We start from the raw sequence: 16,159 nt of genomic DNA on the forward strand, positions 1-16,159 counted from the left end.
AAGAAAGAAAGAAAGAAAGAAAGAAAGAAAGAAAGAAAGAAAGAAAGGAAGAAAGAAAGGAAGAAAGAAAGAAAGAAAGAAAGGAAGGAAGGAAGAAAGAGAAAGAAAGGAAGGAAGGAAGGAAGGAAGAAAAAAGAAAGAAGAGAAAGAAGAGAGGGAAGTAGGAAATAAAGAAGAGAAGGATGGAGGGAGGGAAGGAGAGAGAGAAAGAGAAATAAAGAAAGAGCATCAGTAAAATGTGAAAAAAAATTAATAAGAAAACAGTGTATTTCTGAAAGGGACAGAAACAAATAGGGCAATTGTATTACTGCCACACTAAATTTAATACATACTTTTGAAAAGTAACTGCACATAATAGAAGTTTGTGTTTTCATACACAAATGTCTTTTTGTTTATCATTATATATGTCAACATGTTCATGGGTAATGACAATTAAGTTCATCATAAAAAATTTAAATATATAATGGGTCTTAGTTCATTCTTTACATTAAGGGAAAGCTTTTTACAATTCCAAAGCTGAGTACATTGTTTTGAATAGAGGAGGAATTTAGTAAATGACTGTTGAATAAATTAACAGTCATAAAGTTACCTTCACATAACAAATGAGTCAAACTAGATTTGGATTTTATCCATGACCCCCAATCCTTCTCAGATTCCCCACTGATTCTCCACCACCCTCTTTAACCTATACACACAAGCTCACCTAGACCCTAATAAAGTTCCACCAGACTGGCAGACCTCTGTATAGTACAGTCAAAGCACACAAAACTCAGATTTCCTCTGAAAGAACAAAGCTAAGAAACATATTTTGTGTTTCTGTCATCTCTGTTCACTTTCCCAGTGCAAACATGGATCCAAACTCTCTTGTGTTTACAAAACATATGCTTAATCCTTGAGTGAATCCTGGGCCAGATGCATCAGGGGCTTCCTAGTTGCATTATTCCAAAGTTAGCATTTGTAGTAAATGTCAAACACCATGTCCAAGAATCAGCAATCAGGGAAGGATGTCCCTTCTTTCTTGAGATGGATCAGAAACAGCTGTCAAGAGACCCTTGGCGGGGGTTCCCATTTGTATTTAATTGTCTAAGCACTAAAAGAAAAAGAGGGGGCATGGAAATAATATTTTACTGTTCCATTTGAGTCTCTCCTGTTAATTTAAATGCACACATATACATCAGATTCCTCTTCTTACCTGGAGGACAATTACCATATTTGACATTTGCTAGCACTCAGCAACGTGTGGGAATTGTGAATAATTTAGGAGTACTGGATTCTACTCAGTGGCAAAAAACAATTGAATTGTAATGAGATCTGGAAACGAACAAGGGTGGTTTCCCCAGTGAACAAATACATTAAAATTATGGGAGTGATGGAAGAATGTGAGGAGAAAGTTATGTTACCACCATAAAGTACTGTCCCTCTGATGTCCATCATGCACTTATAACTACCAACATTACTAATCAGAGTCAGCACAATCCAACCCAACAACCATTTCATAAGTACCTATTAAGTACAAGGTGCTGTGCTAGCCACTGTGGATACAATCTCAACATTCATCCATCTCTACTCTTAACAATATTTTCCATTCTTGAAAATTCATCTTTCTGCCCCCTGCCCCATGAAGTCCTAGCCCAATGTAATTTCTACCTTTGAGACTTCAAATAGTTTCTTCCCAGAGTCCCTCTCTCCCTTCAGAAACCTGAAAAGAATGTAGAATCAAGTATTTTTTTTCAAAGCTGGAAGACAGAAGACCAGGGTATCTCTTATCCTAAGCTTCACCAACTCTGAACCTGACATAGGAATGGAGCACAGAGTAATCAATCTCCACTAATAAGCAGAGTCTCATGCAAATAGTCTTTGGGTCATGGGTAAAGGAGGGGAAAGAGGGATGGAAAGAGGAAGAGAGAGGTGAAAGGGAGGAAGGAAAAGAGGGAAGAAATAAGGAAGGGAATGGGGAAAGGATAAAGGGAAGTAGGAAGGAAGGGAGGGAGGAAGGAAGGAAAGGAATAAAAGGAAAGAGGAAAAAGAGAGAGAAGGAGGAAGGAGGAAAGAAAGAAAGAAAGAAAGAAAGAAAGAAAGAAAGAAAGAAAGAAAGAAAGAAAGAAAGAAAGAAAGAAAGAAAGAAAGAAAGAAAGAAAGAAAGAAAGGAAGGAAGAAAGGAAGGAAGGAAGGAAGGAAGGAAGGAAGGAAGGAAGGAAGGAAGGAAGGAAGGAAGGAAGGAAGGAAGGAAAGAAGGAAGGAAGGAAGGAAGGAAGAAAGAAAGAAGGAAGAATCTTTATTAAGTGCTTACTATGTCCCAGGCACTATACTATTTTAGGGATGCAGATACTAGAAGCCAGACTGTCTCTGACTTCAAGAATATATACTACATACATATAACACAAGAGGAGAAGCAGGAAAGGAGAAGAGCGGATTATACACATACGATCATTATATGGAGAGAGTCAGGAAATAAAGTGAAGGCATGGACTAAGGTAAGAAAAGGCAAAAACTCACCCATCAAAGAACAGGGTGATTCCAGAGTAGAAGTCCAAGCTCACTGTGTCCTCTAATCTTTCTTATGTCCTCTACTATACTCTAACCACCTAAAGGAGAGCAACTATTTCTACCTCATCTTTATATCACCTACATTCCTTAGCACATTCCCTCGCACATGAGAAGATAGATAAGAGCTGGAGGAGAGCTTGAAGCCTATCTAGTCTAAACCCTACATTTTACAAATAAGAAAACTGAGGGCCAAAGAATTCATGTCTAAGTAGCAGAGCCAGAGTTCAAATGCAGTTCTTATGAACCCAAATTTGACATTCTTTCCACTGCACCAACCTGAGCCAAGTCTATTCACTTCAATTCAACAAATATTTACAGAGCCTGAAAATGTACTATGATAGCACAGCTGACAGAGAGTTAGTCTCTCAGTAGGATGACTTGGATTCATATCCTACTTCTGACCCACACTGGTTGTTCGGCCTTGGGAAAGTTATTTAACCTCACAGTGTCCAAGGCAGATCTCTAAAGCTGTAAGTTTCTTTGAAGATGTTGATTGAATTGATAGAGGAAATTCTTCACAGAGAGTTCCCTATATTGATAAAATTACAGGTCCAGTAAAAAATAAATAAATAAATAAAAAGTGTACTCCTGGAATGCTCTCCCTCCTTATCTCCACCTACTCCCACCTTAACCTAAGCTTAATCATTAGGAATATAAAGAAGAATAATGAAAACAAACTGTGTCCCAAAACAGGGATTGTCCTAAAACAACCACAGAAATAAATATGGGCTACATAAAGGGACTTAATGGCATGACTATATTTCTTTAGTTCTGTGGTACATAGTTCAAGGATCTGGAATCAATACAAGAAATGTAGCATTAGAGGATCCAGGGGTTCTTCCTCCTAATAAAACTCTCAACTTCAGGGCCCCAGAGTTAGTATCACACGCTAGATTTCCCTCTCTCCACATACACAGAAAAGACATTTGCCCAACTTTGAGCTAATCTTCTAAAGAATAAAAAACAAATGCTGAAATTTTTATTTAGGGAATTTTCCCAGTACAATATTTGCATTTTAATGGGGCTTTCTAAAAATAACAACAGTCCAAAGGGGGTAGGAGAGAGAATGAATACTTATATAGTACCTACTACATACCAAGCACTGTGCTAAGTGTTTTACAAATATTATCTCATTTGATCCTCACAATAACCCTATAAGTTAGGTGCTATTATTATCCCCATTTCACAGTTCAGGAAAATGAAGCAAAAGGATGGCTTTCCCAAGTTCATACAATTAGCGTCAAAGGCCAGACTTTAACTCCTAACTCTAGGCCCAGCACCCTATCCATTGTACCATCTAATGCCCAAGAAATTATTTTTAAAAAGAATCCCAAACTAGCAGAGATTTAGGAGGCAAAATTCAATTGCTTCCTAGGAACTATACATTTTGGGTGATATGGCCAGACCTAAGAGTTATAATGGAGTTTGACTACAAGCAAAGGAATTGCTAACAACAGTAGCAACAAAAAGAACAATAATCATGATGTTATCAATGCCTATCACATCATCCATATGCAATGATAAAGTAGAAAAATGGAAACTAGGGTGTAATAAAGCAAAAACTTCATGTACTTTGAGATCCTTATTTTAGCTATGAAGATCTAGTAGGAACCTATGACCCTGGACAAATTACTTAACCAACTGTGACTTAATTCCCTCATCTGCGAAATGAGGGCTTGGACTCAATTTGTAAAGTTCTGCCTAGCTCTAAGCTATGATTCTATGATCATGGATAAATTAGGCTCTGGAAATACTGTTGATTTAGTCAGCACCAATATAGTAGTACAACTGCTCCTAAGAGTCCAAAGAAATAGAAGGGCCAATGTAGGACTGGAGGCTGGCCTCATCAAAACTGTCATAACAGTCAGTTTAATATGGAGAATAAAGGAGCAGATAGTGTTCTTTCCAGTTCTGGTACCATAAGAATGCAAAATAAACTGGAATAAATCAAAAATATCAATAGCCCACATATTGGAAATGCTTTGGTAAAGATGCTGTTGGCCACTAAAATAGCAAACCATAAGTCTGTGCTTAAAATGGACTGAAGACAAGGATACTTTCACTATACACCAATATTATGATATAACAACATTTTAAACATATTGCCAATTATAGGCAAGAGTTTCATAACATAATTCCAAGTCTTACAATAATGTATTGCTGACCAGTGGAAGGAAATAGTAGGAAATAACACAATCCTTAAGATAAAGATTAGATGAAATAAGAACTTAAAGAGCTACTGGAGTCTAAAGAACAAAAGTTAAAGAACCTGAGGCCGCTGAAAATCTTCAGTTAATACAGATTCCAGAAGTTCTATCTAAAGTGAAATGGATGAAAAAATAGTACCAATGTATCAAATGGTTTTGAAAGGGAGATGGACATATTTAGATCAGAGTTTTGAAAAGCTATTTTGGAGCTTGATGGCATAAGTCAAGCTAACAGACCAACCAAAAAGCTAGTATTGGCAGTAACTCTCATAAATAAATATTCCTACACTTTCCTACAAAATTTGACAGAAAGTAGAGCAACATCTGGCCAGTACGTACAATATGCAGTATATACAGTTCTATGGTTGGAAGCACAAGAAGAAAATTAGAGCTATCAAGGACTACTAAGAATAGGTAATGGAACACAATCATGGCAGAAACTTCTTAAAAGAACTATTCAAGATCTATGGAAAGGCACTAGAAGTTTAAGTCAATATCTAGCTGCCATATGTACTGGAAAACTTAAGCAACAATACCATGTAAATATACTGCCTGGCACACAGTGAGCACTTGATAAATAATCTTCCATTCATTCAAATTGCCCAGTTAAAGACAATGAAATTAAAACATGCAGAATGAAATCAAGAAAACAAAATAGCATTGGAATTCTAAATTCTCTTAATCAACAATTAAAAGTAAAAGTCATAAGATTAAGGCAATGCAAATAATTAAAGCAGCACAAAGAGCAAAATAAACAATTCAACATCAATAAAATAAATTGCTACAGACACCTGAAAAAAGGCAAAAGAGAACTATTAAAGGTGAATGTGGAAAATGTCTGCTCATCTATATGGCCACAAAAAGTCCAACAGAACAAAAACAAAAGTTGGAATGAGAAACAGAAAGCTGAGACATTTTTTAATATAATGAATGATGAAATAGTTACATCAATGGTAATAATGGAAACAATAGTTTCTCTGCAAAACTGGAAATCAGAGGGTTGAGCCATATTATCATATGGCTATGATAATAGCCATAATTATTGACTCAAATGCTTCACTGTATTACATGAATTATACTAAAGTACTTCACCAGCTTCCTTATCATATTCAAGCTTAATTCCAACTTTCTTAACAGAAGTCATCACATGTGGACTATGAAAAGTTCAGAGCATGAGTGACCCCTCCAAATATAGAGAAAAAAGAGGGAGAAAAGAAAAAGCATTATAGAGTGCATACTATGTACCCAGAATCATTCCAAGCACTTTACAAATATTATCTCATTTGATCTTTATAATACCTCTAAAAGGTAGGTGAGGAAACTGAGGAAAACGGAAAATAAGTGACTTGCCCAGGGTCATACAGTTAGCAAAAATCTGAGGCCAGATTTGAACTCAAGTATTCCCAACTCTAGACCCAGAACTTTATCTTTATAGGCCAATTACATATTTATGTACATTATGCAAAAAATTCAAAACTTGAATAAAAAACAAATCTACAGTCACTTTCAAAAAAACAATAAATTGTCGGAGAATCAAAAAGGTGTGCCAAAGAGTTCCAGAGATATGAAGAGCAACTTAATATAAATTTTATAATTGTTAAAGTGGCCATTCAAAAGTATCCTAATATTTACATTGCCTTTGTTGCTAATTCCAAGCCTTTGACTCAGGCCTGCATTTGTGTACTGAAAACACTCCAAATATGTACAGGAATAACAAGAATACCAGTGTATTTGGTGTCCACAAGGAAAAATGTTCTATTAAAACATACCAATAATGCAATAATGTCAAGTAAAATTAATTTAAAACATAACATTTTTCAGAGAGATAGTTTAAACTCATTATGATTCATCTCTTTAAATCCATTATTATCTCTGTTTAATAGAGCTAAATATGGCTTTTATATTAAATAGGGAGCTAAACCAAAATATTGCTTACTTGACATACGAAAATGACATTAAGCTATGTGGCTTCATCCAAAATACTACTCTTTCATCACATGGACTCTTCTCCAGTTTTATAAAAATGTTATTGATGTAAAATTGTTTTTTATTTATTTAATTTCTAACTTATGGAATAAAACAAGTATTTCCATAACATAGTACAATAAAAAAGATGACTGCACATGAAACAACAAATCTACGAGGCACAACTTGCTATTCCTTTCAAATATACAGCAAAATTATCATGTAAATTTCTTTTTTTCTCCTATTTTTTTCTTCCCTACTCCCCCATCCTAGATACGGTTACCATTAGACACAAATAGGTATGTGTGTGTATATATGTGTGTATTTGTGTGTATACACAATTATTCTATACATAATTCTATTTATCAGTTCTTTCTCTGAGTACAAATAGCATCTTTCTTCATATGTCCTTTATAGTTAATTTGCATATTTATAATAACCAAAATAACTTTTTTACTCAAAGTTGTTCTTAAAACAATATTCTCTTGGTTCTGCTCATTTTGCCCTCCATTATTTTGTGCAAGTCTTTCTATGTTTTTGTAAGATCATTGAATTCATCATTTCCTATAGCACAGTAGCATTCCATCACAATCATATATCACAATTTGTTTATATATACCAAGAGAAGAATGAAGGCTTAAAGCTTAAATCCAGGGGTCAAATATGCCATTCATAGATAGATTTTTTTAAAAGTCTATATTATAGAGATATCTAAATAACCTTGGAAACTGAACTAATAAGCTGTACTGGACTAGACCATTATCACAGATGTAATCACCCAAACTGAATATCTATCTACAAAAAATAAAGAAATTTTAATAGACTCCTTAAAGCTTTCTAAAAAGAGATTTAACAAAATAAAATAGAAACACATGGAAACAGGATCAGGTCAGTTGGTCTACAAATATTTATTAAGCATTTGCTATGTGCCAGACTGGAAATATAAATACAAAAAAAAAGGAAGGGAAAGATAGTCTGACCCACCCTCAAGGAATTTACATTCTAATGGGTGAGAGACAACACATAAAAGGACATTTTAAAAGGAGCCTGGGGTAAGGTATCTGGTAAGACTGCATGATGGAGAAGTCTGAATTACAGCCTGGTGAGAAACAAAGAAAAAGCTGACCTGAGCACCCTTCATAAAAAGAACTTCTAGAAAAAGTCAGAAAGAAAAGAAGAAAGTACTTCCAAAGTTTTAATTCCATAACTAAAGCGCTTTTCCAATCAACCTATCAACATATATGGAGCACCTACTATGTGACAGGCACTCTGCTAAGCACTGGGGTTGCAAAAAGAGGCAAAAGATAGGTCTTGCCTTCAAGCAGCTCACAATCTAATGGGAGAGACAACAAACAAATATGTACAAACAAGCTATATGTAGAATAAATAGGAAATAAATAAGGGGAGGAAAGCACTAGAATTAAGAGGGATTGGGAAAGACCTGTAGCTAAGACATGGAGTGTTTTATCCATAGAACAGGTAGGAGGCCAGTGCCACAGGATGAATAGGTGGTGGGGAGTAGGGTGTAAGAAAACTGAAAAGGTAGGAGGGGGCTGGCTTATGAAGGATTTTGAATGCCAAATAATTTTGTGTATGGAGGCAATAGGAAATTACTGGAGTTTACTTAGTAAAAGAGTGACATGGTGACACTTGTGCTTTAGGAAAATCACTTTAGAGGCTGAATGGAGCATGGATTGGAGAGGGGAGACACTTGAGGCAGGCAGATCCCCTAGTAGGCTATTGCAATAGTCTAGGCATGAGGAGATGAGGGCCTGGACCAGAGTGGTAGCAGTTTTAGAGGTTATTTGCTGTTAAATGGTCATTGTGAGACTTCAGGGCTCATGCAGCAATTTCCAATCTATAGTTTGTTTTTCCATTGGATTACTACATAAATCCCAAGCCCAGAGCCTTCACCTCTATTTGTCCAATGGTAAAACCAGCTTTGTCTAGCTTTCTGATCTTCTCATATGTATTTTACCTTTTATGTACTCTATGATACGACTACACTGAGCTATTTGATTTGCTTCACACTCCATTTCCCCATTGCAAACATTTGCTCTGACTGTCCTCATGCCTAGAATGATCTCCCTCTTCACCTTAGCTTTCCTGGCCTCCTTGGACTCAACTTAAATCTCATCTTCTGTAGGAAACCTTTCCCATGCCTCCTGCTGTTAGTCCATTTCATCTCAAATTATCTTCCATTTACACTGCATATATCTTGTATGTACTTTATTTGCATGTTGTCTCACTCATTAGAATGTAGGCTTCTTGGGAATGGGACTTGTGTTTTTGCCTTTCTTTGTACTTTCAGCACTTAGGACAGTTCCTAGTACTTAGTGCTTATTAACTGCTTGTTGACTCTCTAACTGAATGTCTGGCTTGGAGGGAGGAAATGGCAGACATTATTTCCTTTCACTTATCCAGGTTTGAGAAAATTACTATGTGAAATATAGAGCTGAAATGCAATTGAAAAAGGTTCAGTCACCTTAACCTGGTTTCAAACTCATAATTGCCTGGTTAGCATAATGGGAAGGTGTTCAGAATACAACCCATATTTGTGATCAGTGAACACAGCCTACACTTTCACCCTTCTGTCCTGATGCTCCAGGTGAAGGAAAAATTCATTCTCCAGAGCTTCTTCCAACAGTGTGGAGGGCAGCCAGCCAGAGACACAGGTGTGGAGCTCATTAAAAGCTAAATAAAGTTCAGAAGGAGAAGCAGCAATTACAGGAAATGGAGTCTGCAGAAGTAAAGAACTCTCTCTCTGTACTGATCTTACTAAAGGAGTCACCACACAAAAAATAGATCCTATATGATTAAGAGAAGTAAGCTCATTTTCATTCCCAGTTTTCCACATTGTCTACACATCAGAGAAGTTATGAAACTTTCCTGTCATTTGACCCAGGAGAGGAGAACCAAGAAATGGTTATAAGGAACCTACGGTCTTTGTTTCTTTTCCAGTACAGAAAACAGCAAGAGAAATTGATCAAATGAGCTTTAATTCTAAAAGGCTTTGGAAAGTTGTCTCTATTAAATCTGTACTTCTCTGTTTGCTCTTTAAGTGGTTAGGACAGAGCATTTTGGCAATTTTTTTTTAATTCTCTCTACACATAGTTTTGGAGTCTATAAGAAAGGACCATAAGATCTACCTGTGGAATATTTAGGAAAGCTATCCATGTCCATATATTCTCTTATAAAGGGTAATAGTCATGTCAAGAATGCTTTTCATCAGTGGCCAATTGCTATACTTTATTCTACTCTTTTGTGTTCTTCCTTAATGCTGACTCCTGGGTAGCCCAATTCTCAAACATGGTTTTGTACTTGAAAAGAAAAAAAAATAATTAGCATGCATGGTCCAGGATTTCTATTAAATCATTTGCAAACATCCAATTAGTATAGAAATTAAATTTTGTTAAGACTGGCTTTCATTTCTAGATTTTTGTCACATCAACATTAATCAATTCTGTACAGTTATTTCAAGAGTACTTCTGGATTGTTAGGTTGAATGATTAGACTGTCACTAGAGGGCTTGCTATGGAATCTATAGCAGAGTTGACAGGAAAAGGGAGTGAGAGGAGAAAAAAATGCAAACAGAAAGTAAACTAATGAAATACAAAATAAAGGAAGTCATTCCCAGAGGACTAGAATATGGTACATTTTAGTAGAAAGAGAACTAAAAATAATGGAACCTGAGCTTTAGTCTTAGCTCTGTTACTAAATATCTGTTTAGCTTTTAGCATATCATTTCATTTTTCCTGTGTCAGTATCATTTTTGTAGCAAGTAAAAACTTCTGAGAGACAGTTTCTGGGTAAATTATAATCAATTTTTTCAAACACAGCTAGTGAGTATTCAACAAGAAGGGCTTATTTGTCCTCTCAACAATCAAAGAGGCCTAACCTGTGGAACCTTCAATACTTATAGAGCCTTTGGAAAAAGGGATACAACTGAGGGTGGAAATCAACTCTAATCAATCATTAACAAATAATGAGAGAATGAACATTATAATGACAGATGGGCTTATTCTAATGAGGGTCTGGGGGACATGACTCTGATCACTCAATCTTAGTCAAAGAGACTTATCTATACCCATATCATCCCATCTAGGGTAATCTGACAAAAGGGGGAATCCACTTTTACTGGACCTGTCTTAGTAAAACACAATGGGCCAGAATCCATCAATTCACTGAAACTAAAATTTCTTTACCTTTTTAACAGATCTGGGTTTTCCCTCTCATTACCAGCCCTGCATTTCAAAGGCTGCCTGAAAAACTGATAGGTGCTGATTTCTGAATGAGGAAGTAGAAAAGGAGAAAAACCTTAGTCTTAATTCAATAATGATTATTAATATAAGAGAGAAATGTAATTATCTTATTTTCCTCAACCTTTTGGTTCCTCTTGGTCACTTCATCACCACTACCAATACATCAGTAGTTCAGGGGGCCTGTGATCTAATTCATTTAAACATTCCTTCCAATGATATACTTTAAAAACCTATCTATGTCTGTCCAGTCTATGCATCTCTCCTCCATGACTTCCCACAAATTCACCACATGGGGGTCTGCCCTACCTATTGGGGCCCTTCCTCAAATTTCTTTTTTTTTTTGAAGTAAAAGAAGGTATACTTCAGTCTGTATTCAGATGCCATCAGTTCTTCCCGTGGGAATGGACACCATTTTTCATCATAAGTCCTTAAGAGTTGTCTTGGATAGTTGTATTGATGAGAATAGCTAAGTCATTCACAGCTAATCATCTTACAATGTCGCTATTACTTTGTACATAGTACATTTCATTTTGCATCAGCCCATGCAAGTCTTTCCAGTTTTTTTTTTTTCCTGAGAGTGTCCTGCTGCTCATTATTTCTTGTAGTACAATAGTATTCCACCATAATCACATACCTCCACTTGTTCAGCCATTCCACAATTGATGGGTATCCCCTCAGGTTCTAATTCTTTGCCCCCAGAAAAGAACTGCTATAAATATTTTTGGATATATAGGTCCTTTTCCTTTTTGATTTTTTTTAATCTCTTTTGGGATATAGATGTTGTAGTGGTATTGCTAGGTCAAAGGGTATGTATAGTATATTATATTATAGGTATATTATAGTCTTTTGGGCATATTATATTATAGGTATAAAGGTATATTATATTATAGGTATATAGGTATATTATATTGGGCATATATATTTGGGCATATTATATGATAGGTATATAGGTATATTATAGGCATATTATATTATAGGTATATTATAAGCAAATTATATTATAGGTGCATTATAGTCTTTTGGGCATAGTTGAAATTGCTCTACAGAATGGTTGAATCAGCTCACAACTCCGCCAACAGTGCATTAATGTCTCATTTTTCCCACATCCTCTCCAACATTTGTCATTTATATTTTCTGTCTTATTGGCCAATCTAATGAGCATGAGGTAGTACCTCAGAATTGTTTTAATTTGCATTTCTCTAATCCATGGTGAATTAAAGCATTTTTTCAAATGACTCTAGATAGCTTTGATTACTTCATCTGAAAACTGGTCATATCTTTTGATCATTTATCAATTGGGGAATGGCTCTCATTTTTATAAATTTGACTCAGTTCTCTGTGTGTCTGAGAAATGAGGCCTTTATCAGAGAAACTTGCTTAAAATTTTTTTTCACAGTTACTATTGCTAACTGACTTTCCCTCCATCTCTCCCCTCCCCCATTTATTCTATTTTCTCTCTCCTTTCATTCTGTCCCTCCTCAAAAGCGTTTTGCTTCTGACTACCCTTCCTCCAATCTGCCCTCCCTTCTATCAATCCTCCCTTCTTTTAATCCCTTCTCCTCCTATTTTCCTATAGGGTAAGACAGATGTCTAAATTAAATTGAGTGTGTATGTTATTCCCTGTTTGAGCCAATTCTGATGAGAGTAAGGTTCACTCATTCCCCCTTACCTCCCTGCTCTTCTCCTCCACTGTAAAAGCTTCTTATTGCCTCTTTCATGTGAGATATTTACCCCATTCTACTTCTCCATTTTCCTTCTCCCAGTAAAACTACTTGCCCCTTAATTTTATTTTTTAGATATCATCCCTTCATATTAAACTCACATCTGTGTCCCCTATGTATACTCCTTCTAACTATCCTAATAATGAGAAAGGTCTTATAAGTTACAAATATCATCTTCTCATGTAGGAATGCAAGTAGTTTAAAATTATTAAGTCCTTTATGATTTCCCTTTCCTGTTTACCTTTTTATGCTTCTCTTGAGTCTTGTATTTAAAAGTCACATTTTCTATTCAGCTCTGGTCTTTTCATCAAGAATGCTTGAAAGTCCTCTATCTTATTGAATGCTCATTTTTCCCCTAAAGAATTATACTCAGTTTTGCTGGGTAGGTGATTCTTGGTTTTAATCCTAGCTCCTTTGCCTTCTGGAATATCATATTTTAAGCCCTGTGATCCTTTGATGTAGAAGCTGCTAAATCTTATGTTATCCTGGCTATGGCTCCACCATACTTGAATTATTTCTTTTTACTACTTGCAATATTTTCTCCTTGACCTGGGAATTCTAGAATTTGGCTATAATATTCCTGGGAGTTTTCATTTTGGAATCTCTTTTAGGAGGTGATCAGTGAATTTTTTCAATTTCCATTTTATCTCTGGTTCTAGAATACCAGGGCAGTTGTCCTTAATAATTTCTTAAAAGATGATGTCAAGGCTCTTTTTTTGATCATTACTTTTAGGTAATCCAATAATTTTTTTAAAGTTGGTTTTTTTTTGGCTATGCAATGGGGTTAAGTGACTTGCCCAGGGTCACACAGCTAGTAAGTGTTAGGTGTCTGAGGCCAGATTTGAACTCAGGTCTTCCTGACTCCAAGGCCAGTGTTCTACCCACTGCACCACCTAGCTGCCCCTTCCAATAATTTTTAAATTATCTTTCCTGGATCTATTTTCCAGGTCAGTTGTTTTTCTAGTGAGATATTTCACATTGTCTTCTATTTTTTTCATTCTTTTTGTTTTTTTTCCTTGATTTCTCATAAAGTCATTAGTGTCTATTTGCTCCACTCTAATTTTTAAGGAATTATTTTCTTCAGTGAGCTTTTGGACCACCTTTTCCATTTGACTAATTCTGCTTTTTAAGGCATTCCTCTTCTTATCAGCTTTTTGTACCTCTTTTGCCATTTGGGTTAAGCTATTTTTAAGGTGCTATTTTATTCAGTATTTTTTGGTTCTCCTTTAGCAAGCTGTTGACTCATTTTTCATTAATTTCTTGTATCACTCTCATTTCTCTTCCCAAGTTTTCCTCTACCTCTCTTACTTGATTTTCAAAATCGTTTTTGAGCTCTTCCATGGCCTGAGACAAATTCATGTTTTTCTTGTAGGTTTTGGATGTCTGAGCTTTGATTTTGTTGTCTTCTTCTGAGTGTGTGTGTTTTGATCTTCCCATGTCACCATAGTAACTTTCTATAGTCAGAGTTTTTCTGTTGTTTGCTCATTTTCCCTAGCCTATTACTTGACTTTTAACTCTTTGTTAAAGCAAGACTCTGCTTCCAGGGTGGAAGGTGCCCTGTCCCAAGCTTCAGGGGTTTTATGCAGCTGTTTCAGAGATACTTCTATGGACCTATAAATTTTCAGTTCTTCCAAGTTGGTATGATCTAAGGAGCAGTGTTTACTACTCTCTTGGCCCACACTCTAGTCTGTAAGTTACCATAAGCACTCTTTTCTGCCCTGGAACTGTGAGGAGGGACCCCCCTCTACTGTGGCCATAAGCTCTGTTGTGCTAGTGCTTCTTCTTGCCCTGGGACTGCCACCCAGGTGTGATAGACCTTTCCTACTGACCTTTGAAATTGTCTTTGGCATCTGTGGGCTGAGATATCTGGAAACCACCACTGCTGCCATGGATTCAGTCACACAGAGGCCTCCTCTGGGTTTGCTGAAGCTGGGGCTGTGCTGGCATAGACTGTGCTCCTCTCTCAGCCTGGTTCTGTAGACCTTTCCTGCCAATTTTCCAAGTTGTCTTTGGCTGGAAATTTGTTTTACTCTATCTTTTTGTGGGTTCTGCTGCTCTAGAATTTTAGAGTCATTTTAAAGGTATTTGGAGGAATTGGGGGAGAGCTCAAGAGAGTCCCAGCCTTTACTCCACCATCTCAGCTCTGCCTCCCTTCCTCAAATTTCTTGACATCAAATGGAGCACATTGGCTGTCCAGCAATTGTCTCAGTATCATTGCAAAGAATTCACCATATCTAAAGTCCCTGATGACTCCAGTAAATGTTGTTTTACCTAAACTCTATACCTTTGCCCTCTTTTCAGACAGCTACTTCTGCAATTAGACAGAAGTTTTTCAATGGGAGAGAAAAGAAAGAAAAAAAATTAGGTAAAATTCACCATTGTGCCTGAGCATGGGTGGAAAACAAAAGTTAAGCACATGAAAAGAAAAGCTGAATGACAGCAGCAGCAATGTATCAATGGTACCCTTAGCCCCAACCAGTACTTAAAAAAACAAGCTGAAAAGAATTTGTGGCACAGGAACAATAACTGAAAGAATAAACTGAAAAGGAGGAGTGGAAAAGAAAAACTAAAAAGGAAGAACTGAATAAAGGGAGAGCAATAGAAAAGAAGAAGGAGATAAAGATGGGTCATCAGGCCTTGCAAACATCTTAAATCAAAGGACTTGGACTGAAAACATTGGTTGTACTTACCTCTTTAATGACTGAAGGAAGTTAACCAAAAGGACTGCTCTAACCCTAACTTTCCCTCCCTGGACCTATCTAGTAACAAGCATTGTAATATAATGCTTGCTTCTTTTAAAATGTTTCCTGTGTCCTGATTTAAAAAAAAAAAACACTAAGAAGCCATGGGTTAGAAAAGATAGAAAAAAATTTAAGTGATGAAAGAGAGCCAGACTTCTCTCTGAATGCTAGAAATTTTCCTAATAGGGTGCTTCAAAATGTTGGGATTGTATAAATAACTTTTGATCCAATATAAATTCTATAAAGTAGGGACCACATGGTCCTGAGAGTTATTATATTGTCTAAGCTAAAAAGCAAGCTAACTGTTGTAACAGGGAATGTCTAATTAAATCTCTAGAGAAATGAGGTAGAGAAGAAAATACTGTGACTAAAGGGATCACATCATAAACCAGCCCCTAGGGAGGAGATAGAAAAAGCCTGGGAAGGATTCAGTTCCCTCTTTGTTCAGCTGGGAAGATGGAGCAGAAAAAATGGAGTACTCGTGGGCCAACACTACCACATACAAGGACACCCATTGTTATTACATCAAATCAAATGAGGAAGGGCTATGGAACACCTCCTTACAATTTTTTTTAATTTAATTTAATTTTTTGTTACATTTTAAGTTCCAAGCTGTCTCCCTCCCTCCCCACCCCAAACTAAAGAAGGCCCCATTTCAAACAAGTGTGTGTGTGTGTTTGTGTGTGTGTGTGCATGGATGCATGGGTAAATGCATG

This window comes from Vombatus ursinus, unplaced genomic scaffold, assembly GCF_900497805.2.
Source record: "Vombatus ursinus unplaced genomic scaffold, bare-nosed wombat genome assembly UNPS02014945.1, whole genome shotgun sequence".
Taxonomy (NCBI): domain Eukaryota; kingdom Metazoa; phylum Chordata; class Mammalia; order Diprotodontia; family Vombatidae; genus Vombatus; species Vombatus ursinus.